Raw genomic sequence first — 26071 nt, 5'->3', positions numbered from 1 at the left:
ATTTCTGCAATATTTGTATTTCCATTTCCACACTGATTAATGTCTATGATTGTGACTGAATGATGGGTATGCACGCCATCCTGGGTTCTTCACTGCCTTGTGCTCATGGTTTTTACAATGGACCCCAGACCCCTGTTACCCTGCACAGGATAAATGGGTATAGAAAATGGATGGATGTAACTTATAATGTACTAATACGTTTCTATCAAACATCAATATAGTATTGGATAACACTTTAGATTAACTGCACGTTCATAATGCCTTTATAATGTATTCATAGAACATTCAGTTTACCTTCATAATAAATTCATAGAACATTCATAAGCCACACATAAGTATACTGCAAGTGTTGCTAAGCATTGTCACGTCACAGCACGATGGAAGGGACAATCCACAGTGTGGACTGATAACACAGAGGAGTTTATTACAAATAGAACAGGAAATAAAAGGGCCCACAAGAGGTCTAATGAAGGCAGGACGATAAAATAAGAACTAAGCAAATTTGGGGAAACAGACATGAAAGCCATTCAGGAAGCAAGCAGGGAGCAAACGCAATTACTGACTAAAGAAAAGAGTGTGGGCAGGCACCGATATACAGAGATGATGAGGTCTGAACAAGGGACAGGTGTGAGCCATAACCAGTTAATCAATCACTAAGGACTTTCAGCAACAAGGAACAGGTGGGGGTCATTAACAATCATAAGGCAATAAAGACTCAAACACTGGGAAATACTAACACAGGAGAAACAGGGATAACCAGGAATAGGCAAGCCCAATACTGAATAACAAAACTCAAAAGTCCACTGAAGTTAGCCAGCCCCACAACAGTAGGAGATGCTCAGACCTCAACCATAACATTCAGCCACGCAGCAGCCTGGGGAGCAGAAGAAAACACCAGGACCTGTGAAGTGCACAAAACTAAGGGAAAGAGATCTGGGTAGCCAGCAAAACCAGGTGAAACCAGGGAATCGGGCAGGACAGGACCAGCTAGGAACTAATCCTGACACAGTATTGGTTATTCTGTCGTGAACAGGATAAATGATGGTCACATAGATCAGTTGCCTAAATCCTTAAAACAGGTCTGACAGTTTTACTGAAAAATTTAATATGAATGACAGCTACATTTATAAAGCACTTCAAGACTCCCAAAGCACTTTACTGAACCAATGCGGAGCCACTACAACCTCCACCACTGTGTAACCCCCACCTGGATGATGTGACGGCTGCCCTTCTGCCATGTATGCTCACCACACAGTAGCTAAGGTGGTGAAGGGGCAGGAGAAAATGCCCCAGTTAGATATAGGGGATGATTAGGAGGCCACGTTTCAAAGGGCCACAGTGGGCAATTTTAGGCAGGTCATCAGGGTACCACCTCTACTCTATCAAAAGATGCCCAGGGATCTTTTATGACCTCAGAGTTACATTTCGTCCAAACAGTTCCATTTTTATAGCACAGTGCCCCCATCAGTACACGGGGATTTACACAGACTGTCACCTCTTCCCACAGCAACTTAGCTTTTCTAGGTGGTCTATCCAGTTACTGGCCAAGGCCGAACCTGCTTAGCTTTAGAAAGATTACCTGGTCTAACCTGCAGGTGGCATGGCTGCTGATAAGCTCATACTGCAAAGAGGGGTGGCATTCTGTCCAAGCACTCTGAGGTGCTTGATACAACATCTGCTTATTATTCAGACACTTTCATTCAAAGTGAGGACTGGAGACAAGTGATACCATATTGAAAATACCATATACATACCAGCAATGTATAGAGTATGAGATTCATTGATACAAATAAAGTTTAGTAACAGAACAACTGGTGGAACATGGTGATGTGTAGCTCAGTAGGTTACACATCAGTGTCTATGACCTGAAGGTTGTGGGTTCAGTTCCTACAGCTAACAGAGTAATCAAATCACCATGGGCCCCTTAATCCCACAGGGATGCTGGCTGCTTCTACTCCCCAGTCCTCATTTTGGAGTGTCCGATAAATAAGCAGATTCAGAATGAAGCAACACAGCAGTCATGCGTAGAACTACCCCCCATTTGTAGTCTCATAATGACCCCCTCACCAGTCCTACCCCCTGCTATATGAGACCTGTCCGTTGAGTGAAGGGCTTCACATCGGAAATACATTTTCATTTCCCCATTCAAATGTCTTCTTTTTACTTACTCCATTCGCTTTACATTAATACAGTTAGATAAATGTTTATGTATAGCATTAACTAGCATAGATGGAACTTGTACTACCGTTGCTTGTTAGTATCATTCATTTTTTTAAAAATCCCATTTAGTTGTCTGTCTGTTTAGTAAGTCAATCATTCAGGAAATTTATTTCATCCACATCAGACAACTCGATGTTAATGCCTGTTTCACTCACTTATTTTCCGCATATTAAAAATAAGTTCCCGAAAAAATTATTCTGTTAGGTCGGTGGTTGGTTTAGAACATGGAACATGAAAGAGTTGAGCTTTGTAATGACAAATAAACAGTAATAAAAGAATAAAACGGTAATTAAATACAGAAATAGAATAAGTAAATACACAAAAGCGGATGTTGTGTAATATTTCTTGCTGTCTTCTTTCCTGCTCTTATCGTTATTACGGTAGTAATTTTAAAAGAAAGTCTTATCCGAGTAATATAGTACGTGAGAAGAATACGCGTGTAGCCGCTGGTTGGAGCTCAATGTCAACCAGGATAAACTGCCCACATAAACCGTAAGAATCCTTTCAATTTTTTTTTTACATTTTAGCAAATATTGGCTTTGAGTTGGATCGTTTTAATGGGGCTGTGGACCCTGACTTTATATGCATCTTGTGTAATGAAGTTTTGGAGGATCTGTTGACAACTCCTTGTGATCACGTCTTTTGTACTCGCTGTGTGCTTCCTTGGATTGTGCAGAAAAGCATCTGTCGACGGATGTCCGCGAAAGAGTTAAATCACTTTCTCCATTTGAAAATTTTGATTTTGAAGCTGGACATTAAATGTGACAATCATGCTAGCGACTGTGAAGCTGCAGCATCTGGCGGAGCCCAGAGCAAAGATCTGCGACGAAGTGGTGAACCTGAAGGAAACATATCATTATAGACCGGTCGGAATGTGCAAAGGTGGATGCAGATTCGTGCTGAGCCATAGAGAGCACATATTAAATAACACTACACTGCTGTCTAAACGCTCTCAAAGTGCAAACGAACACATTGCAAGCCAAAGCGGCCGACTTGGTTAAGGAATTAAAAAAGCGATCGTTAGAATCGAACAACAGGGAGAAGTTGCTTGCCGCCAAACTTTGTATTGTTCACATCGAGTTTCAGATGACAGAAACACTTAAGAGAGCGCGGATCCCTGCCAGCTAAGACTGTAGCAAGTAGAACTTTGCCTCTTTTCTTCCTGCAGCTTCCTATGATCGCGTTTCTCTTTTTCATACATTGTTTCCAGAGAGCATCTTTGTATTGCACTAAATAAGAAACCCCCTTTTTGATTTTTGTATGCCCTCTTTGTGGTATTCTACATTTTAATCAGGCCCTGACTATCTCTTCACCAAACTCCATTAATGATTTTAAAAGGAATTCCGCACTGGCTAACAATTACGCTAAACTTCTTGGGGGCCGATTCACAGTTCAGCTTCTCGGCAGACCAGCTGCCTCGTACAATTTGCGACATGAGCTGCTTGTAACCGTTTTAATTTCATTTATGTGTGTGATGCAAATGCGTGTTACCTTAAAAAATAAGTTGCTTCATGTCTCATCTGGTAGATGGAACCAGTCAAAGAATCCCAGTTGAACAGATATATACAGCGTCTGGTTATATGTTCTTTGTGCCTCCCCTGAGATTACTGTTATAAAAATGTGCTTATGTAGGAAGAGCATATCGGGGTTTTGTTAATAGATGGTATGTTATCGTGTTAATAAACTACCTAACATGTTGTTCCTGTAGAATTATGGACTGCAGGTTACCCTGGGTAGGAGACCGTGTGACGATGATGGATGACACTGCAGCGATTGCATGTGGTAATGTTTCACCCAGCTTACAGATGTGGAAATTCATATTAGCTGGAGGGATTTGTAGTTACAGAGTTTGTTTTCAAGTTGCTCTCCCGAAACTTACATCACCACTAGGTTTGCCTTCCCTTTCCCCTTTCTCTATAGGGATTACTTCATAGGTAATGCCCTTTTATGTTGCTCTGTTATACTATACTGCTTCTAGGTCTTTCCTCTATTCTATACCTTTCAGTTTAGGTTGTACAGTAAAGTGTACTGAACTTCATTAATCCCAGGGACATTTTTCAAAATTTATCTTTCGTCCATGAGTAACATGACAATAAAACAATGAAGAATAAATAAATTTTGTTGGAGGGGGAAAAAGTTTGTTTTTGCTGTTTCCCTTCAAATTTAGTTAAGCAGTAAGTGTATACAGTAAATAGAGCTCAGTCGAGGTCCAAAAGTCCTTGAGGCACGAAAGAAATGGGAAGCTGCTAGTGTGTGTGTGTGTGTGTGTCTGCATGTGTTTGTCTGCGTGTGTCTGCGTGTGTGTGTGTGTGTGTGTCTGCATGTGTATCTGTGTGTGTGTGTCTGCGTGTGTCTGTGTGTGCCTGCGTGTCTGCCTGTGTAGGGACAGCCACATCACTGCTGAGTTGTCACAGCTGGTTGCAGTTGTGCCTTCTATGTCACAACTGCACAAATCCTTTTCCACCTTCATGAGGATTCTGTGAGCCAGTGTGACAGCCCCCCCCTCCCCCATTCTTGATCATGATGGATCTTTTTTCACTCCACACACTGTGCAACCTTCCCCCCATGTAGATGTAACAGTACTCTGAATTTTTCTTCTGTAAGTGAATAGTCATTACATGGTTTTTGAACATTTTCCTAACCATTAGCTCAACAGATGCTCACTTTTTGACAATTTTTTTGCGCTTCATGCTTCTATTCTTTCAGTTATTTACCAAAGCAGTTTCACTGCTGGACTGTTGGCCTTCACATGTCCCTCATCTATCCCCCAACATCTCTGTCTAGTTTATCAGCAGCTATGAGCCTCTTTAGCTTTATCTAGTAAATCTGCATTTATCTCACAAATGTGTCATGACAGATTCAGCTTCAGTGCAGACAACCAGACAGATTCAGCTTCAGTGCAGACAACCAGACAGATTCAGCTTCAGTGCAGACAACCAGACAGATTCAGTTTCAGTGCAGACAACCAGACAGATTCAGCTTCAGTGCAGACAACCAGACAGATTCAGCTTCAGTGCAGACAACCAGACAGATTCAGTTTCAGTGCAGACAACCAGACAGATTCAGCTTCAGTGTAGATATCACAGTCTGGGGGTGTCAGCTTGATACTCAGGTATATTTCCAATAGTTTTTCTGACCAAATAAAGGGTCCTTTTAAATAACCTATAACTTCTATTATGTACGTGCTTCCCAACTGTTAATTTTTCTAGTCTTCACGATCTATCCAATGATAATTTTACGTATGTTCAGAAAGATGCCAATTATTGTGGAGTGAACACACCTGTTAAAATATGTAAGTATAAGTCTAGAGGATAGAACTCAGAGATATGTTTGAGTACATTTATTCTTGCACTTATGCCAGCATTTCAGAATATATTAACGATCCATATGCAGCTAACAACAAAGGTATGTCCAGGGACCTTTGCATTCTCTTACTCATGAGTTCACACACCATGACAGACATGCATATCTTAAAATCTAGGTGCAATGATTGTTTTAAGGGGTTCTGCATTTCTCAGTGTGGTCTTGAGATTCAGACCAGAGCTTTGGCCTGGTGTTTGTCCCTGAATTACCTGCTCCCTCACTATCCTCTTGAAGGACGGCAAATCCAAAAGCCTTACGGTTATTTTGCATAGGATAGCAGGATCCCTTGGATTCCACATCATTGGTGGCACAGCTTGTGAGGTTGGTATAAAGCGGGAGGCATTTTTATAAAGTTCTTCATAAATAAGACCTATTGATAAAAGTATTTATGGATAAAATACACTTTATGTAAATCATAAAATTATTTCAATAGAACAAAATATACAAATGAGGATTATGTATGTTGTGTTTACATATTAATGTATGAACTTTATTGAAGTGGATTTCATGTGACATCTCTGACAGGGGCAATGTGCAAACCAAATTTGGTGCAAACAGATGAAAAAATACACAAATGCAGATATTCATGTTCTTGAAACGGTTGTTCTGTCTTGAAAATGTTCTTTATGTAACTGTTATATATTTAAACATGTCCAGCTAAACTTATTTACTGCGGCTGAGATATGAGTTGTGAATGTCACGGCGGGACAACTCGTTGATGATTTGTAGAGTCATGGGTAAATAGGATGGAGGAGGGGATTATGAGATGCAATCTCACAGAGGAAGCTCACTCATTGGCCAGATTACCCTGACTGCAAGTTTAAAGATGTGTTATTCACAGTCAATGTAGGCACATTACTGATATACTGGATAATTTTACCAACCAATTGAGACACCTCAATTGGTTGGTAAAATGTCACTGATCTCTAAAATTATTGTTTTATTTTCAAGGGCAATGATGACGGTTAATCTCAGGCGGAGGTTTTTCTGTCCAAAATATTTGAAGACGGACCAGCGGACGAGAAGGGGGGGGGGGGGGGGGGGGGGAGGGCTACAGATTCATGACAAAATCCTGGAGGTATTTAGGTAACATGGAGACAGGGGAACTCACAGGTTTGGATCCAGGTGTGGAGTTAATTTCCAAAAAGCCAAATCATTTTCCAAGTTCAGGGTTGAAAACCAAGCATTGTTGAACCAGATGTAAACAGAGTACAGGCGACAGAGAGTCGAATGACCGAGAAATTGAGCGATGGATCAGGAAAATCCAAAACAGGAAGGCAATACTGAGATTGTGTGTGATAGAGGGAAAAACCTGAACACTGTGGCTTGTATCTGGAGGGTTTAAGTAATTGTTGGTAATCAGGAACAGGTGCATGTAATCAAGAACCAGAACCATTTATTAGTTAGGACTCAGGTGTAGTTGATTATTGGTAATTGCAGGTGGGGATATCTGCAGTTTGGGAAGGTGCGGTAGTGATGTCAGCAAAGCTGTCGACCATTTAAAAAAACCTGAAGTTTCAAAGCAATATACTACCTGCCTAGGTGTAATAAACTTAATTTTTCAGTAAAGCAAGGACCAATACTTCAGTGTATTTAAGAGCTTGTTCTTGTGGCCAGAGGCACTGTCCGTGTACAGCAGGTGGAACTCCAGAGTGCAGCATTCCTGAATTGTGTCTGTGATGTTCAGTGACATCGCCTCCAGTCTTTCTCTGCTGTTTGCATGTTTTTTAGTTCACTACATGGGAATTCCTGATCTCCCTCATGGCAATTCACAGATGCAATTGAGGAATATAGGGAGCAAAGTAGTGTAAGTGACAGCAGTTCACTACGCGTCTACAAAGATCGTGCTTCATGCTATGGGGCGCTTTCAGTGAACCGGCTCACACAGCCTGCTGGGAGGAGATGGGCTCACACGTGTCGAAGAGATGTGTGGGAGTTAGAGTGCCATATGGGTTTGGGGGGAGCAGGGGGGAGTCGGGAGATGCATTTTGATAAGCTGGGCACATGAGCCATCTGGGTAACTCAAAAAGCTTTTTATTCATGCTATAGTCAATTGCAAATAGACAACTACGGGAACTATGAATGCTGAAGACCGCAGCTTGAGGACAGATCCTGAAGGGTAGTCAAAAGGCAAGTTCTTCATAAGATACCACAAATCACAGGTTGTAATAAAATGGTGTGATGGAAACTAACTGTTATAAAGGGAGGTAGGTTGATAACAGTATCTAGTTTATACTGAACACAGTATTTTGACAGTATTTTCGAAAGCAACAGTATTCCAGTACATTGAGATCTTGGATAAAAAAGAACTGGGGGGCACCAAATTTTGTTGCCAAAATTACAGAGTACACCCAAAATATCACAGTATAGCCAAAATACCATGTTATGCATAATACCACCCAAGCCTAGTACAAGTATCATGTAAGGGGGTTTCAAATGGTTGGACATGAATAACTTGGTCTGTGTGGAATTTGACTTTTAAAAAACTACCCTTGCTTTGCTACCACATTTTATCGCCTTTAAAAGCTTGAACTATATGACTGCCCATGGCAGCTCACGCCTAATATAATACTTTATTAATGGAGGTAATGCATGTTTTAAGCTCAGCTCTACCCTCTCCCCTTGGGTGGTGCCATTACAGACTATACGCATTGTGCTCCTGGAATCGCCTCGAACCAGAAGTTGAAGGAAATCCAGGCGACTCGCATCACCATTTAGGACCCGGACCATCAGACACTTTGGGCGTATCTCAATAGTCAATTTGGGCGTATCTCAATAGTTACAGGGGAGAGGCAAGACATTAAAGGACACTACTGTAGCGTACACGTAGTATTTTATAGCGAATAATAATGTTAATATAAAATCACAGTACTTCATAGTAAATTGAGAATGCATTTAAATTTCATGATAAGACATGAATTGCACTACGAAATCAATACACACACAGTAGCAAACATTGGGAGCTGATAAAGTGGCACTTGAGGCTTTAGCGAAATATTTTATTGTACAACTTTGTATGTAACAAAATATCACAGTACAGGTACTGAACCTGTATCATGTCTGATTATTGTAGCTGTTCATCACATATACTGTATGCATACTGTGGACAGTGGGTTATCGCAGTGCTGCCCATTGTCTCGTACATGTTACACTAAATGATACATCTGCTAACATCTTACTACATCCACTTTCAGGCACCTCTCGATCAGTGTATAGCATTTACTATGAACCTCAGACTTAAATGCAATTTGACCTTACTCAGTAGGATGTAAGTTGACAGACACCTGTATAATAAACAGAGACCTTAGCATGTTTGCAGGCAAGAGGACCTGTTCACTTGAGCTATAAACTTTCCATATCCTGCCGAACAAACAGTGCAAGCATGAGGCTCAGTGTTTGTCTTTGTGATGCCAGTGTTTGTCTCTTCTTACAGTGGATCAGGTGTAACTAAGTTGTTTCACAGCTAACAGAATTTGACTAGGACTGTAACTGTTGTGATTTTATAGCTGACAACAAGCAGGGGATCCTCTTTTGCCATGGTAGTGTAGTGAACCTACTGTTCTGCAATGCCAAACCCCAGCAGTAGTTATTTACAGGTTTATTGATGGAACACACATCCTAATGGAAACAACATTATGACAGTTTAATGTTCAAAAGCAGTTGATTGTCCTGCAGCACCATTAGTATTCTCGACAAAGGAACGTAATGTTGTTGATTCATACCTAATAAGCTCTGGCAGGATGAATGTTAATCCCAGAGGAAGTTTAAGTGTCAAATATACAGAGGTGGAGATTTCAGGTCCAGAGACTGCAAATCCAGACCAAGATTTTGTTTCAGTCAACCAGTTGAGTGCTCTTTCAGTGTGACTCTTTATACTCAACTGTTTGGTTGAAACAAAATCTTGGTCTGGATTTGTAGTCTCTGGACATGAAAATTCTCCACCTCTGAAAATATATCAGGCACGATCTTGTTGTTTCCACTCCTCCTGTTGTCCTCCAAGCAGAATCATCTGGTAGGCAGGTACCCCAACACTGCATATGAACAGAGCCAAAAGGTGCTGAGGGTAGATATAGCTCACAGTCAGAATCAAAGTGCCCTGCTGTGTGTTGTATTTGATGGGCCATAGATATAACAGGACCAACAGTATCATGGCACAAAATGGATTTTTTAATGAAGTAGCAGAGTCATTTCCAGGTATCCAGTGAGAGACCTTAGGCTTTACCGTGTTTCCCCCTATTCTTTCTTTAGCACTACTGCTAGAAAATAGCCTTAACAGTGCAGATGTCGTAAGGCTTATTCCAGATTATTATGCAACTGCCCTTTTAACCTTCCACTTCACAAAAGCTTAATATAATTTATACTGTCTACTTTTCAGCCAATCAGTTGTGTATCTGCCGTGTAAGGCCCACAATTAAATCTGATGAAACACTCCGACTCAGGTCAAATTGAGTTACATGCCATTGTCTGTGGCCTTTACCTTGTCCGTAATACTGATTGGAGGAGTTGTCAGTAGATTACGGTGACCCAATGTGTCCCCTTTGGCAATTCGTGGTAGGGGTGAAAGCACAAGTGCCGGCCATGGCAGTCAGTACTTTCCATTGATGTAAAAAAGTAGCCAATAAGGGCAATAAGGGGTGGATCATTACTATATCACTCTTCACCTGCCGCACTAATGAGATTTCCAGTTTTTGATTTACATAAGCACTTATCCTTCCGTTTCGCTGTTGCTCTCACTGAAATATTTTTAATACCAAGGATGCTGGCCGTTTAAATAGAGCTTAGATATATACTAGGCTGCCAGATCTACCTTGAGAGACTCTCTCAGTACAACACTCGTCTATTTCTTGGACCAGGGAGGTTTTTTCCTTAGGCGTAATTAAGAGAAAGCAGCCAGAGCAGTTGCCACCGTGGTAACAAACGAAGGGAACAAATGAGCTGGGACGTTCCAGGAGGCCTGCCACGCCATCTGTGGGGGCAGGCCTTCAGGCGCTCTGCTTCAGCAGTTCAGGCACATCCAAGACGCCCTGGCTTTTGCCTCTTGTTTTCTTCACAGACAGGCACCAATTGCATGGGACTAACTTGTGCCCTGGCGTGTCATGCTGTCTCCTCAGGTAGCTCAGGCTGGCGTGACCTCCACAGAATGTCCAGGTGTGATGTGCTCAGACCATTAGGACCGTCTTCATGTTTCTTCTCAAGGCCCCAGCAGTCATCCTAATGACTTGTCTCACCACGTGTTCACTAAGGCGAAACTTGGCCTGCTTATGTTACACGCACTGAGAAAGAATCGCTTCGTTAAGGTGGAGCTCGGGTAATGCCTCAGCAGACCTGGCCGCCTTTCCATGGACTCTCTTTTGCAGTAATTCATACACTGGCTAATTTAATCTTGTGTTTTGTTGTTTTGTTTCTAGGCATGTGTGTCCAATCTGGTAGTTTACAGTACCGTACAATATTTAATAAGCATTTAGCCATCATCTGCACTAATATTTACCTTTTTTAGCATTAGCATTTTTAGCATTAATGTGGACTAGAGAACAGGTTAATTACACAGTGCAGGAATTCTTTTCAAATAACTCATAGACATTTATTATCTAAACATGACCAATGTCACTGTGTAAGAGTGACTGTCCTCAGGTCAGAGAACAGACTGACATAGCACAGAAGTGTCACTGTGGGGGGGTGCCAGGGAAAATGGAAGGCAAGAATCAGCTCTTAGAATATGACTCTTGGGACAACTGGGTGCATGACCATCCCCTACCCCAGAGAGTGCCCCACCCCCCCCCAAAAAAAAAAAAAATGGACAACAGTGAGATTTTTCATTAAACAAACAGGCAACTTGTAATGAAGGTGTATGTAAAGTTTAGTGCTTTTGGGTAGGTGAGCACAAATGAGATTAATATCCATGGTCAATATTTTTCTCATATGTAGAAATTATTTGTTATCTTCGTAGATCACGTTGGCTGTTGCTTCATAGATTAAACAAGTAGGTGCCACTCCTTATAATAACGAAGGTGAAAATGTAATAGTTTACTTCTTTTTTCTGTCTGCTTGTGTATGTCTTTGATCATGGGGACTTCGTTTGTTTTAATAAAGTCCTGCCCATTTCCCCAGCCCTTTGATTTTTCTTTTCTTTCTCGTTTTTAATTTCTCACCGTAGATAAAGTAAACAGCGTTCATGGGGAAATTTGCTGGATGGAAGTACAAAGTGGGGAACATGACAAGCAGTGCTGAGACAATGGGTAGATAATGGCAGAAATGAGTTGGAGGTGGTAACTGTATTTCCTTGGGGAAAGAAGGAATGGAGGAAGAGTTTGTGCTCATGACAGTGTTTTCTGGTTGAGAGCCACTCCTCTTAGATGGCCTACTTTTCTGGATTCACTTTGATCAATGTAATGATCAGATAGGGGTCTGGGGATACAGAAGTAGTTCATGAAAAGGTACGTTTTGATAGAAGAATGCTGACACCGAGATAAAAGGTCACTCTAACTTCTACAGTGGGACCTCTAACATTATTTTCCTGGCATTACTCCTCCTAACATCTCAATTTGATGAACTCTTGGCCCAGTAGCACATAATCTAAGCCAAGAGGGTTTACTCAAACTTAGGCTGAGAAGTATTGAACTGGACCCAAGTCCCATATTTTCACATGCAGCATATTGTGTCACCACCCTCCCGCTCCCCTGTGGAGAATGGGGCTAGATGGTAACTCCTGATAAGCGAAGAGTCTGACAGCAGCTGGCCCACGCTGAGACTGGCAGCTTTGACCTTGCTGTTCTAGTAATCTGTTCAAGAGCAGTGAAATACCACAAAAGAGAGAGCGAGAGTACCTAACAAATGTGACAGTGCTTGTCTATTATTCTCTTGTGTGTCATACAGGACTACAGATAGAAAACGGAGAAACTTTGGCTTCTTTTTTTTACCCGGATCTTACTTCTGCTTGACCACAATGGAGATGCCAGGTTTCTCTGCAGCTGTTAGCATTTGTTTTTTAATAATTTATGGGAAATAAAACCTCTAAACGTTTTGTAAACTGTAAGGGTTGAAGTAAATGTTAGAGATGGGGTCTCTGATGCATAGTTTGGCAGGAATTTCTGAAAAGAAAGTTTCAGTCATTTTGAACATAAAGGTCCCATCAGCCATGTAACTTTTAAGTTATCTGACATTTGGGGCAAGAAAATAAAATCTTCACAACTGCACCAAACTGTCCCCAACTCCCTGTAGCTGCCTGCTTTGCTGCTTTTACCTATTGTGGGGACTAGAGGGACAGCTGTTGTTCTTTGTAGATCTTTAACAAATTCTCAGTGTTTATAGCATCCCTAACATTGCACCATATGACACGAATATCAGTTTTGTTATTAATTGTAAGGTATATATGCAGGCAAATATATGAATGTATTTACCTTAAATGATAATGAATTTCATTGTGGAGTTTCTCTAAAATAAAGATTTCTATTGTATTAATTGTGTTAAATCTCAGCTGAGTCCTCCAGACTCTGGCTAACAGATGCTGTTAAAAGCTACAGCACAAACAGACACACACACACACGTTTGTATTTATATCTTTGTGGGGACTGTCCATTAATTTCCATGGGAAAATCCCTCTCTGACAACCTTAACCCTTGGCTAGCCCTAACCTTAACCATTAGCAACCAAACAAAATACAAGACTTTTGCCAATGCTAATGTTTTTGGTGGAATCCACAGTTTTTTATAAAATAAGATTTTTAGAAGTTTCCCTTTGTAAGTACTGGGGAAACATCCCCACAATATGAAAGCAACAGAGTTTTTCCACATTGTGGGGACATTTGGGGACAAGCTTGTGTAAGAAAGAAATATTATAACCAGATTGATTGATGGATGGATGGATGGATGGATGGATGGATGGATGGATGGATGGATGGATAGATAGATAGATAGATAGATGATAATGTTGTCAGTAATAGAAATGAGTAATACGCCTATGATCCCGTTTGATTGGCTGTTATGGCTGCATTGTTTAGCAGGCATTTAGAAAGGTGCACTTTAACAGATGGTGACTTTTTGGATCTGTGTCCGTACCCTTTAGAGCTTAGCCTAGGCTCTAGTGTGCTTATTTACACAAACTCCCTACCACCCTCTCAGAATCACCTTTCCCTCATAAGGAAAGTACATTGCCAGTTTCCTTCCTTATAAAACTTTCCATTTCTTTTCCATTCTTTTCTCTAAGCCATTTCATCTCGTTTAGATTACTGTAATTCTCTGTACATTATGGTAAGTCAATCATGCTTAACCCCCTCTACGTTTAGCCCAAAATGCTGCATGTTTTTTAACTGGTGCAAAGAAGAGGGACCCCATAACTCCAGTCCTGACTTCCATCCACTGGCTTCCAGGTCAATACAGAACTCAGTTTAAGATTTTCCTATTGGTGTTTAATGCCCGACATGGGTTATTTTCTCCTTATATGGCCGATTTGCTCTGTCCATACACTGCATCAAGATCACTGAGGTCCTCTCACCAGCTTCATTTGTCCACTCCAAGGTCCCATCTGAACACAATGCATTTACACTAGTAGCACCAATGCTTTGGAATAGCTCACCACTGCACATTAGACATTCTGCAGATTTAGGTTTTAACTACAGTTAAATCTCATGTTTTCATTAATGTTTTTAGGGACTTAAATGTACTACAGAGCAGATTCTTTATTTTATGTTGGTCTTATGCCTTGATATAATGTTCTGATTTTATGATCTATGTAAAGCAATTTGGTCAGCAAGGACGGTTCTTAAACTGCTGTATAAATGAAGCTGACTTGACTAAGCTTCTTGAAAGCGAAAGTTGTGAAAAGAGAATGAAAAATAGGGAAAACAGATGTGCACCGTTTCTTCTTTCAAAGTTCATCCAAGGTCTTAGACAGCCAAACAAAATGATGGATAAAGGATCTTCATGTTGGTGTACGACTATGATAGTATGTGCTAATAAATGCATGGAATGGCTGATGTGCCCCTGAGGAGAGGCCTGGGAACTGAAGCGATGTTCGTCTAGCCATCCAACAAGACATCAGTAACTCTTTGGAGAAAAGGAGAAATTCCTGTTAGTTTTTATTGTGTTACTATTAATTTATATAAACTATTATTATATCCTAATGTTAAACTATGTTTTTTATTATTTTATTTTTCTGATAAAATATAATCTTACTACCCAGATAAATGGCTTTATACTTTTGCACAGTACTGTATATTGTGTACCTCTGCAAGCATTATAAAACATAGCATTACATTATAAGCATTAAAACATAGCATTACATTATAAGCATTATAAAACATCTTTATGGAGGCGTATTATGCTAAGGGAAATGTTCTGTGCAGTGTGCCTTTCAGTGGCTGTGGGTCAGTAGCCTTTAATGCGCTGTTTTCTGGTTTGCTGGGAAGTGCAGGTGTCTTGCTCTGTCTTCCCTTACCTCTCCATATCTTCCCAGACAATCAGACTTTATTGTGTTCCTCACAGCCTGCTTGCCCCCCTCTAGCTCATCTACCTTTTGCCAAGAGAGGAGCTGCTCAACTGGACAGAACAAGCCACGTGTGGAGAATTCCTTCAGTTTAGTGAAAGACGACGACGGAGAGAACAGGGAGCCTATAGATCTTTATCAGTCGATGTTGGCAGCTGTGTCTTACAATGGGAACGGAGTAGTGGGCAGTCTGTAACACAAAGCTCATGACTAACATGCCATGACTAGGACTTTAATCCTTGTTGTAATGGTGCAAAGTAATGATGCACAGGCTTAATTTTCCTTGTTTTATTTTTCCTGAATGAACATTGTTAGTATCTAGCTGGATCAATGGATCCAACCAGTGGCCCAGATTTACCCAATTCAGGCAAAATGACTAATGAACTGACATGTTTTTGCCTTATATAGATTATTCTTTTAAAAATGATTAATATATGAATAATAACCAGAGTAGCCTTTAATTCAACTGTTAAGCGTTTACAAGCAGTGTTGGTAAATGGGACCACTGGGCAATTTATATGTCACATCCTGCCCAGCATGTCCACCTCACCCTCCTGTGTCCTCCCCAGCACGACCCTAACAAGCTGCACCTGCTATTTGTTTGTCTTACCTCTCCTTCCTACCCTCATTTTAATCACTCCCAGCTGCCTCTCTTTAGTTCTGTTGTTAGTCCCGTATATACATGCTTCCCAGGCCTGTGTTTCCCAGTTCAGTCATTGACGTCGAACCCTCGTGTTGCCTGTGCCCTTCCTTGCTCCCTCCTCCTGTTTTGATCTTGTTTGTATCCAGTCCATGTTCTTTGAGCTTAATAACCCACCTTTTGTTTCACCACAATGCCTGTCCTTGAGTCATTCTTTCCTCATGTCGTGACAGTATAGGCCCAAATGTTTTTGCTTCATGGTACTGCTCAGCTGATAAAGCAGAGAATGTCACTGTTATCGAATGACCTATTAAACTGAATATAATGAGCTGTCCATCATAAGTACAAAAACTGCTTTGATTAAGCTACACCTGGTTTCCTGCTCTTGGTTTTATGTTCTTAGATTTTTTGTGTATATACTGTATGTGTATATATATATATATATATATATACACACACACACACACACACACACACGCACACACAGTGGTGCCTGCGGTTCCAGGATAGTGGTCGTGAACCAATTTCTATGCGAACCAAGGCAATTTTTCCCATAGGAAAGTATTAAAATTCAATGAATTCGTTCACAAGCCTACCAAGTAATAATTTTTGTTAATTAATTTACTGATTTTTTTAGTAGAAACTTTAAACAGAAACTCAATATAGTGTGGTGACGGGTGGACCAAGGCATCGCGGGAGCAGAGAGAGACATGGAGACTTTCTATATATGTGTGTATATATGACTTTCCAACTAATTATTCTTCGCCTTGTTGTTTTGGTATCTGAATGTGAAGTTCAGAAATGGGAACATTTAGGGTAAGGCTATCATCACCTATTATAATGAGCAGCAAAACTGACCTAACCGGTCACTTTCAGTCCAAATTCACAGTGTAGAGGTTCAGTCACTCAAGCCAGTTAATCTTCACTCATGAGTTAGATTTAGATGGAGGGATGTGCCAGTGAAAAAGAAGTACTTGCATTGTGGAATCTTTCTTTTTCTTCTGTGTAGTTTTGTAGTAACATCTGTGAATTCCATGTCTATAAGAATCTACGAACACATTCATAACACGTTATAATGCATTCATAAAGCATTATAAACATGGCTATAAATACAGTATTTATAAAAAGGCATTATACCCTGTGCAAATGAATGGTGTGTGAGTGTGCTCTGAGATGGGTTTGTGCCCCATCCTGGGTTGTTCCCTGCCTTGAACCCATAGCCTCTCGGATAGGGTCCAGACCCCCTGTGACCCTGAATAGGACAAGCATTTACAGAAAATTGGGTGGATATGTGGATGGCATTATTAGCCATATTTGTTATGTATAATGGATGCTTTATGAAGCTGCCATTTATAATGCACTATAGATACTAAAGATATTTGCTTTTGCATTATAATGGCTATGCAGAGAATTGGTGTACTGCTGAGTTTTGAGGAACTGCTGATAATGGTAAGTATATAAGGTTTGGACGTCTAATGTCCCTGCATTTCCCTAAGGCTAAATCCTGCAAACCTACATTCTGCCAAAAACTGCTTTTACAAATGAATGGAAGCTCTCCTAACCCTATGATAATATGACTAATACTCACAGATGCTTGGCTATTCCTGAAAATGATGGGTTGCCAGCTAGACAGCAGAACCAACAGCAAAGCAAGCCTATGACCACCCCAGACACAGAAACACCTGTCCGTCTGTAGTCAGGATTTTTTGTTGTGCTGTTATGCTGACTTTTTTGATCAGCATGCAGTTCTGAAGCATTTTAAGTATATATGCTTAACCCCAAACATTCTGAGGGTTTAAACAGATGCCTCCATTTAGTTTCAGCTGTGCACTGAGCCCTTTAGTGAACCAAACTGAGGCTTGGGGTGGGCCGGATTGCCTTTGATGAGCTGGGCCTGCCTTGTTCGGAAGGCGGAAACAGAGCCTCTCTTGCGCTCCTGGAGTTTAACAGTGTCAGCTCTCTGGGGAGATAAATGTGTGAAATGCCTTTGACGAGGCAGTCAGCACCTTTCACTGAAAGAAGCTGTTTAAAGAAAGTCCCATCTGATGAAATCAGGTTGGGACAAGCTCAACAGACTGTGATTTTGAGTTTGAATTCGAGCTGTTTCCGAGTCTGATACATTAATCTTCTTGGACTAAACCACCTTTGAAAGCACAAGTTTGAACTTCTTGTCTTCAGCAAATAAGCGTTGGAGTCCTCCCACCTGGGACTCTCAAATCTCATAATCTTCTTCACTGCTACCTTACCTGACATCCCAACCAGCACATCAGGAACCCCAAAAGGATTTAATCTCCTTGTCAAAGACACAAGGTTTCATCAGGGTAAATGTGTCTAGAAATCGATGATTGTCTAAGCCTGTTGGTTATGGACTACGTGCAAATAAATACTGTTTCAGTTCTGCATTACCATGGCGTTAGGGCTCAGCTCCACAGAACAAACACACACAGTGCTCACAGAAAGTTGCAGAACACTTGCTTAATTCTGTAAAAATGTTGCAAATGTATTGGTTATATAACAAAAGTTCATTGACAAGCAATGTTTGAAATATCTGCATATATCTTCCACACAGACGTTTTCTTTTTATTGTCAATTTTTTTGACTGACTCATTCAGTTCTGTTCTTGCCTTTCTGCTGTTAATTGCAATTTTAGTCCTTGGCTCCCAAAGGGACAGCAAACACAAATGTTTGCTGTTTTATGCTTTTTCGGTTTCAAAAAAGCAGATAAATGAATAAAGTAATGATTTTTGTTTTAACACGAATTAAAGCAATATTTTTACTGAATTCTAATTTCCCCAGACTTTCTGTGAGCACTGTATAGCACAACTTTTTATTTTAGTCCAAGTTAGTATATTTAGAAAGCCCATTGATTTCACTGACTCTGCTGTATTTAAAATTCATTCATATTTATTATGCTCCACTTGATAAATTGTAAGTCACTGTTAGGGCCAATGTCTCTGTAATGTCACCAAATTATGTGTCTAATGTCTACACCCTGTGTCCCTGTCTATTAGTACCTCATTATTATGTCTTTAAGTAATATCATCTAGTTTGTATGCCACTGTCCACATATATTAAATCCATGCCTTAAAGAATTCCCTCCAGTGGTGGTCAAAGCTGTGACAATTTACAGTAATACTTCACTCCTGATGGGATTCCTCAGTCATGTTCATGGCCCGGTGGCCAATAATTAGCACAATAAGGTCGGCAGCACGGTTGTCAGGTTGGAGAGGCAGTCTTTAAAGGGCAAGAGAGTTTGGGCTTATCATTGAGTGAAAGATGTCTTACAGCTCTGTCAAATGGACAACCCATGACAAGTTTGCCAAGCTTCTACTGTGTGGTCAAACAATCCTGCCTCAGAGCCTTATACACAAACATGCGCACTAACACATATGCAGCAGTGGATTAGAGATATCTACCACATGTTCAGAGGTGGAACGTTCAGGTTCAGAAAGTACAAATCCAGCCCAAGGTTTTGTTTCAACCAACCAGCTGAGAATAAAGAGTCACATTCACCAAGTACTCAACTGGGTGGTTGAAATAAAATCTTGATCTACACTGGTACGTTTTGAACCTGAACTCTCCACCGCTGTGCACGTTCCTGTAGAAGTCAGATGCTACCATTGTTTGACCTCATTCTTGGTTGAGTCCAACATTAGAGAGAAGCCTGAACTCTGGCCCTAACATCCCTCTTGGACCACTTGATTTTCCATATGTTATCTCAGCCAAACTTACTCTGTACCTGCTCTGTTGAGGTAGATGGCAACATAAGTATGACACAACAAACTTTGGGGGTTTACAGAGAAATCAGCAGATCTCCAAACATACTTGGTAGTAAAGCTCTGTTAAATCAACTAGCACATATTTTAAAACATTTCCTGATATTACTTATAGTGATTTATTGTTTATTTTATTCTTTTATCCCGCAGTGTGCTGGTAAATTGTTCCATTAAAAACGCGATTTCCAAAATCCTTTTGCAGCTATATAATTAATTCAGTGTAACATTATACATGTTTATTCGCTTTTTCCTTAGCTGAACTGCTTTTACCCTGCTCACAAATGGACTGTCATCTTAATGTTTTGTGAGGCTTGTAGCTCAGTATGCTCCTTATTCCTTCTGAGAGTGTAGGTCAAACTCAGTGTACCACCTCATCTTTTTGCCCGTGTTGTCAAACCAAATATATTTCATGGTCCCTCTGCAATCTTTAGTCTGGTCCCTTGTCCTTTTTCCATGTCGGTCAAACACTTATTTTGTGTTCAAGATTGGGAACCTGACTGAGGTCATCCTGGAAATGCAACAGCTCATGTGACACAAGGGGAGTTAGTTGGTGCACATATTTTCTCCTTTCCTTCTTAGATGCTAAAAGCTCTTCATAAATACATTTAGCTGCACCGACACACCAACTCAAGGACCCAAGCAGTCATTTTCTGATTAGTTACCTGAAAGTTTGTTCTTTCATTTTTTTCTTCTTCCTACACTGTGAACTGAACTTCACATGAAGCTGATGAGTTACAGCTTTTTGAGCTGACAAAAAAGGACAAAACATTTGCTGTACTGCGTATTGCTAATGAATTACATTTTATATTTAATACATTCTAAATAAGAAATTGCTTGCACATATGACTTGGTGCGGCATATTTGTTTTCTTCCACATGATCGCGAAGCCGTACAGGGAAAACTGAACTGAGCTTGGGTATGACTTGAGTGACACAATGGCTAAGTGGGCGCAATGGCTAAGTGGGCACAATGGCTAAGTGGGCGCAATGGCTAAATGGGCGCAATAGCTAAATGGGCGCAATAGCTATGTGGGTACAATGGCTAAGTGGGCACAATGGCTAAATGGGCGCAATAGCTATGTGGGTACAATGGCTAAGTGGGCACAATGGCTAAATGGGCGCAATAGCTATGTGGGTACAATGGCTAAGTGGGCGCAATGGCTAAGAGGGCACAATGGCTAAATGGGTACAATGGCTAAGTGGGCACAATGGCTAAGTGGGCACAATAGCTATGTGGGTACAATGGCTAAGTGGGCACAATGGCTAAGTGGGCACAATAGCTATGTGGGTACAATGGCTAAGTGGGCACAATGGCTAAGTGGGCACAATGGCTAAATTGGTCCAATACCTTAGTGAGTGCGTATAATGGGTAAATGAGTGCAGTAGCTTAGTGAATGCTATGGCTAAGTGGGCACAATGGCTAAATGAGTGCAGTAGCTTAGTGAATGCTATGGCTATGTTGATACTATGGCTAAATGAGTAGCACTGTTACCTCACATTTCCTGGGTTGTGGTTGTTCTCTTTGTGTCGCATGGCTTTCTGTCCTTAGCCCAAATGCATACAGTTAAGCATGCTTAAGCATCTCTAAAACAGTCTATAGAGTGTATGGTCCCTGTGATGGGTTCATATCCCAGCCTTGTGCCCTCTACTGCCTGGGGGAGGTGCCTGATGGCCCTGACCAGGAGGAGTGGTTTGAAGATGGATGGGTAAGATGCAGTCAGTTTGAGTTCTGAAGGAACCCAACATGGGAAAAAAACAAGATAGTTTAAAGAAAACTGCAGGAAATAAGAGTGCATTTTATCTGGCACGTTTAATGGCTCCCTGAGTTCCGCAGTCTTAAAATCCATCAGCTCACTAACAGGACATGAAAATGTTTAAAGTCCTAATTCTGGAACACCTACTCACCGCCTGCAGTTTGCATCCCAAGGCTTTGGCTTAAGAGTAATGGAAACTTAACTTGTATTGACTGTATAATCCAGGCTAAAGAGATGCTTCCAGCCTGAGCGTGTAATTACTGCAGTGGCACCATCACTGGGGTAAATGTACTTTTGGGAACTCGTGTCCTACTATGAGTGTAGAGCTGAGAGCTTGGGGGGGAGGGCATTCCACTGCAGATAGACACTGAACAATCAGAACAAGAGGAACATTCTGGTAGTGGCCCTGGTTTTGAATTGAGTGCACTAGACACAATTGTCCCAGTGGTGCTCAAAGGATTTGAGAAGGTCGGCTGAGGTTCACTATTAGACTCTTGGTAGCTGTTACAGGCAAAAATTAGTGAGGAGAGATAAGTGGCTACTGAAGGTTGGTCAGAATTGTTCCTCAAAAAAGTGTGAGAGGGATACTCTCCAAATAAACTCTGCAGGTCTCCTCTGAAAGTGCAACCTTCTCCTCAAGGGTAACAGAGATGATTTTGGTGGAATACATCTCACATAGTAATCAACCCATTGTCTTCTGTGGTACCTCACTGCAGAAACCACAGCATCAGCAACGTTACCTCAGGGCTGTACACCGTGGCACCTGCAAGAGGGTTGACAACAATCAGTATTTAAAAAATAATGAAGATGAGTGCAGAATAAGTGGGAATAAACATGAAGAAGTTCATCATGTCACTGCTTAACTAAGAACAGAAACTAGCTCATTAGTCACTGGGAAACAACGATTATTTGCCCATGTTCCACCTGCTAGTTAATTCACATGCTGATATAGAATCCTGTCCTCCATGTTCAGGATGCTAATAGAAATAGCAAACTTACCATGAGGCTGACTTTATTCTCCAGAATGGAGGCTGGGTAAGCCCACAGCAGAGTCCCTCACGAAGAACCCAGAGGAGCTCCTGTGTTTTGCCTTCTGTCTTTTTCGCAGCCATCTGTCTTTCACACAAAATAAAACAGAAATGTTCATATTGACTCAATTTTGACTGACTGTGCGGTTGCACTAATTTACATGGTCTGATTATGATTAAGCAGAACCCCTGCTTGCTGGAAGGAGAATGTGCATGAAATAAGGAGACTCCTGTAGAAATATTTAGCATTCATGCTCATTACATCTGTAACAGGTTATTTTACTTGGCGAGCAAATACTGTACCACTGATGAATTATATATGAAGTACTAGATACAGATGATTATCATAAAATAATGAAATGTACAGCCACACAAATAAGAATTATATATTTTGCATGTACATTTTCTTTAGTTGTTTTCTTTTTGTTTATATTACTTTACAGATATTAAATAACACAGTTTAAATAATATGTATTTATATAAATAAAATATTTATTTTTGGTTAAACTAATGTGGGTTAACTGACTTAATGGTTTAGTTTTGATCTTTTTATGGATATGTGGTGAACTGATACGTGATTTGTATCTTGTTATTAATTGGTATTTACTGGTTTTTGTGTTTCCTTAGTTGTACATGTGTTGGTCTGATCAGCCAATGTTTAAGTCTTTAGTAGTTCAGGGTGTGGAGAGAGTCAGTTTACCTGCTTCAGTTTACCTGCTTCAGTTGACCTGCGTTGAAGATGTCATAGTTGTGGTTTTGTTTATTTAATCTCTTTTATGGGTTCAGTTTTAGGCTTCCTTGATATTGAAATAATATGGTGGTTGGGAATGAATAACTTTTTTGATAATGAACCTGTTCCTCCTCATGGGATGTGATGGTGTCCCATCACAGGTGGCACCTTTCTTTCGGCTTGTAGATTCCAGGATAGACCCCAGACCCCATTTCCCTTAACAGCACATGCAGGTACAGAAAATGGTTGGATGGTGAAATACTTATTCAAACTGAAATGTTATATACCCAAGGGTCCCGTTATATACCCAAGGGTCCCTATGAGTGCTTTGATTGGACTTGTTGGTCCAAAACATCCCACAAATACCCAACGCACACCTGGCCGACCAGGCAACAGAACATGGGATTAATCAGACCAGGTGACCTTCCATTGATACAAGGTCCAGGTCGTACCCATTGTAGGCACTTTCGATGGTGGACAGGGGACAGCATGGACACTCTAACTAGTCTGCGGCTACATTGCAGTCTGCAGCTATGGAGCAGGACTGGGCTGTACCTGATATTATCCCTGTCACCATCATTAAAGTTATCTGTGATTTGCACTGAAGTAGCCCTTCTGTTGGTTCCTACTCCAATGCGTATCCTTCATTCGAGTCCTGAACGTTAGCTTATGTGTAATATATCCCGGACCCTCACATGCGCTGTTTTAGATATTTAGTGTTATTTGCTTTCCCTGGGGGTGTTCTTAAGATTTTGGCTCATCGGGGACTAAATGAAATCAGCTGAATTGACGTGCATATTGCATGTAATAACCACCTGAAGCAGTAAGAGATATAGCATTAAAGGCAGGTAGCGTGGATAAACCAGGAAGCCCCTGTATAGGGATTATGCAGTGCTTAGATATGCCTGTTCTTAACTGCCTAGTTGCCTCTGCTTTTCACTGCAGATTCACTGACCCTGTTTGTGTCTGAAAACAATTAAGAAACTTTCGTTCATTGTGCAAAATTAAGCAAACTCCCCAGCTGCCACTTTTTCAGCCTCCCAAGCTTCACATATATGTGGGCCAGCTTCAGATATATGTGGGCCAGCTTCAGGTATATGTGAGCCAGCTTCAGATATATGTGGGCCAGCTTCAGGTATATGTGGGCCAGCTTCAGGTATATATGGGCCAGCTTCAGGTATATGTGGGCCAGCTTCAGGTATATGTGAGCCAGCTTCAGGTATATGTGAGCCAGCTTCAGATATATGTGGGCCAGCTTCAGGTATATGTGGGCCAGCTTTAGGTATATGTGAGCCAGCTTCAGGTATATGTGGGCCAGCTTCAGGTATATGTGGGCTTACTCCCAAGCATTTGCCTGCTTATATGCCAAAGGATTGTTGAAGTTGTGCTCCATAATACCTTTTAAATCACGACTAGTTCTCACATCTCACCATGCTGCATCTCCACACAAGTCCTTCTGGTGTGAGCTACTTAGCTCCTAGGGTCGCAACTTCAAAGCTGCAGAGGTGTTGCCCTTCGATGGCTGATGGCTGTGGCTGACCTAGCCTTCCACCCTGCCCCGATGAGTAAACCGACCCGCATCTCCCAGCACCTCTGCCCAAAATAACCCATTTCATATTTCAGGGACAGATTAAGCCAGACTGAGGAAAGATGGAAGCCTATTTTTTCTATCTGGAGGTCTGAGGCAGCAGGGAATGAGGGACTGAAGCACATTTCTGAGGCTGGTCACTCTGTGTCCCGCCTGCGCCACAGGATTGTGTTTTAAACATCACAGAGTTATTCACCGATGCAGAAGATCCATGCAGGATTAGGCAGAGAGCGACTCTGCTCAGAGGAGAGTGTTTTCATATCGGGGCGAGCTCGTTGCTGTCGGCTCACCGCTGAAAAGCTCAGTGTTTATGTCTGATGTCTTGTTTTCTAGTAGGGAATGGATAGCATCATATAATTAAAGCCAAGGGGAGCAGAAGGAGCCCTCTTATGATTTATGCACAGTGTTTTTTAAACATTCCGAGTCACACAGGATTTACATAGACAAATGCCATAGAAATGAATGCCATTTTGATTATGAATCAAAAAAAAAAAACATTGCAGGGCTGGCTTTCAGTATACATGCATAGAAAATTTATATATACATACATGAATAAAAACATGGAAATATGTAAATAGGTCCGTATGTAAACAACAGAATGCTTTGTTTATTGGGAATATGGTGGAGGTGTGCATGTCCTTGGTCAGATGTTTAACTGGGGAAGTCTTGCTGTTGTCAATAGAGGAACTGTATGAATGGTGATGAATGGTGGAAGGAGATGAAACATCGTCATCGAAGAGTGACATTGGGTAGAAGTGTCTTCTGTAAATCTGAGGTCCAGGGGCTTAAACCCAGGCCATGAGGTAGGTGTTATATGATCTGACAAGTGAAGTACTGTCACGGCATGTGTGGTGACAGGTGTTGGCTGCCCTATAATGCTAAGGGACACAGCACACATTCGGTCACTCTGTTAGGAGGTTGGCATTAATGAAACGCAATATGACTCCATGCAAGGTGATCCTCTGAACTTCGAAATATTACAATATCATACTGTCTGAAGGCTCAGGGAAAATTTTGCTGGCTGCAAAAGGTGCTATGGCAACGTACTGAATGACATTTTTGTCCGCATTTCCATTTTTTTCTTTCTGTATGCAAACTGAAGTGTATCTCATCAAAATTGTACGACGTGGAGAAACCTAGTTCTGCAGATGGGGAACATATCCACAGGACACAGGGATCGGAGGGTGGATCGCAGGCCGATTTTATTTGTACCCCTGGAATATTTCCGGCAGGCGTCTGGACAATGTACAGCCCAGTTCTGCTGTCTAACTTAAACGATCAATCCTGCAAAGCCACACAAGCCTGGGCGTAGTCCCCGGTCTCTCCTCTCCCTCAAACTCACAGCAAACTCACCTTACATATAATATCAACAGTTATATATGTGTGCAGGGCTTGTCCCTCCCCGAACATCTGTGTCCTGTCTGTATTTTACAGCATAACAGCCAGAATAAATAATAGAACAAATGCATTGAGGAATTTAAAAAGACAGTTAT

At 41.2% G+C, this 26071-nt stretch overlaps 1 long non-coding RNA gene and 1 pseudogene across 1 annotated transcript in view; both read left to right on the top strand.

Moving 5' to 3' along the window:
* Positions 1 to 2646: 2646 nt before the first annotated feature.
* LOC140591891 (uncharacterized) overlaps positions 2647 to 26071 on the top strand; it is a 43878-nt gene continuing 20453 nt past the window's right edge. The window contains exon 1 of the long non-coding RNA XR_011992203.1: positions 2647 to 2712. This is a non-coding gene — a long non-coding RNA (uncharacterized lncRNA). The remainder of the gene's footprint in view (positions 2713 to 26071) is intronic.
* On the top strand, positions 2723 to 3947 carry LOC140591868 (E3 ubiquitin-protein ligase PDZRN3-B-like; annotated as a pseudogene).

This window comes from Paramormyrops kingsleyae, chromosome 6 (genome assembly GCF_048594095.1).
Source record: "Paramormyrops kingsleyae isolate MSU_618 chromosome 6, PKINGS_0.4, whole genome shotgun sequence".
NCBI classification, from domain to species: domain Eukaryota; kingdom Metazoa; phylum Chordata; class Actinopteri; order Osteoglossiformes; family Mormyridae; genus Paramormyrops; species Paramormyrops kingsleyae.
Note: the sequence above shows the minus strand (reverse complement) of the source record. Positions and strands in the feature narration are given on the sequence as shown.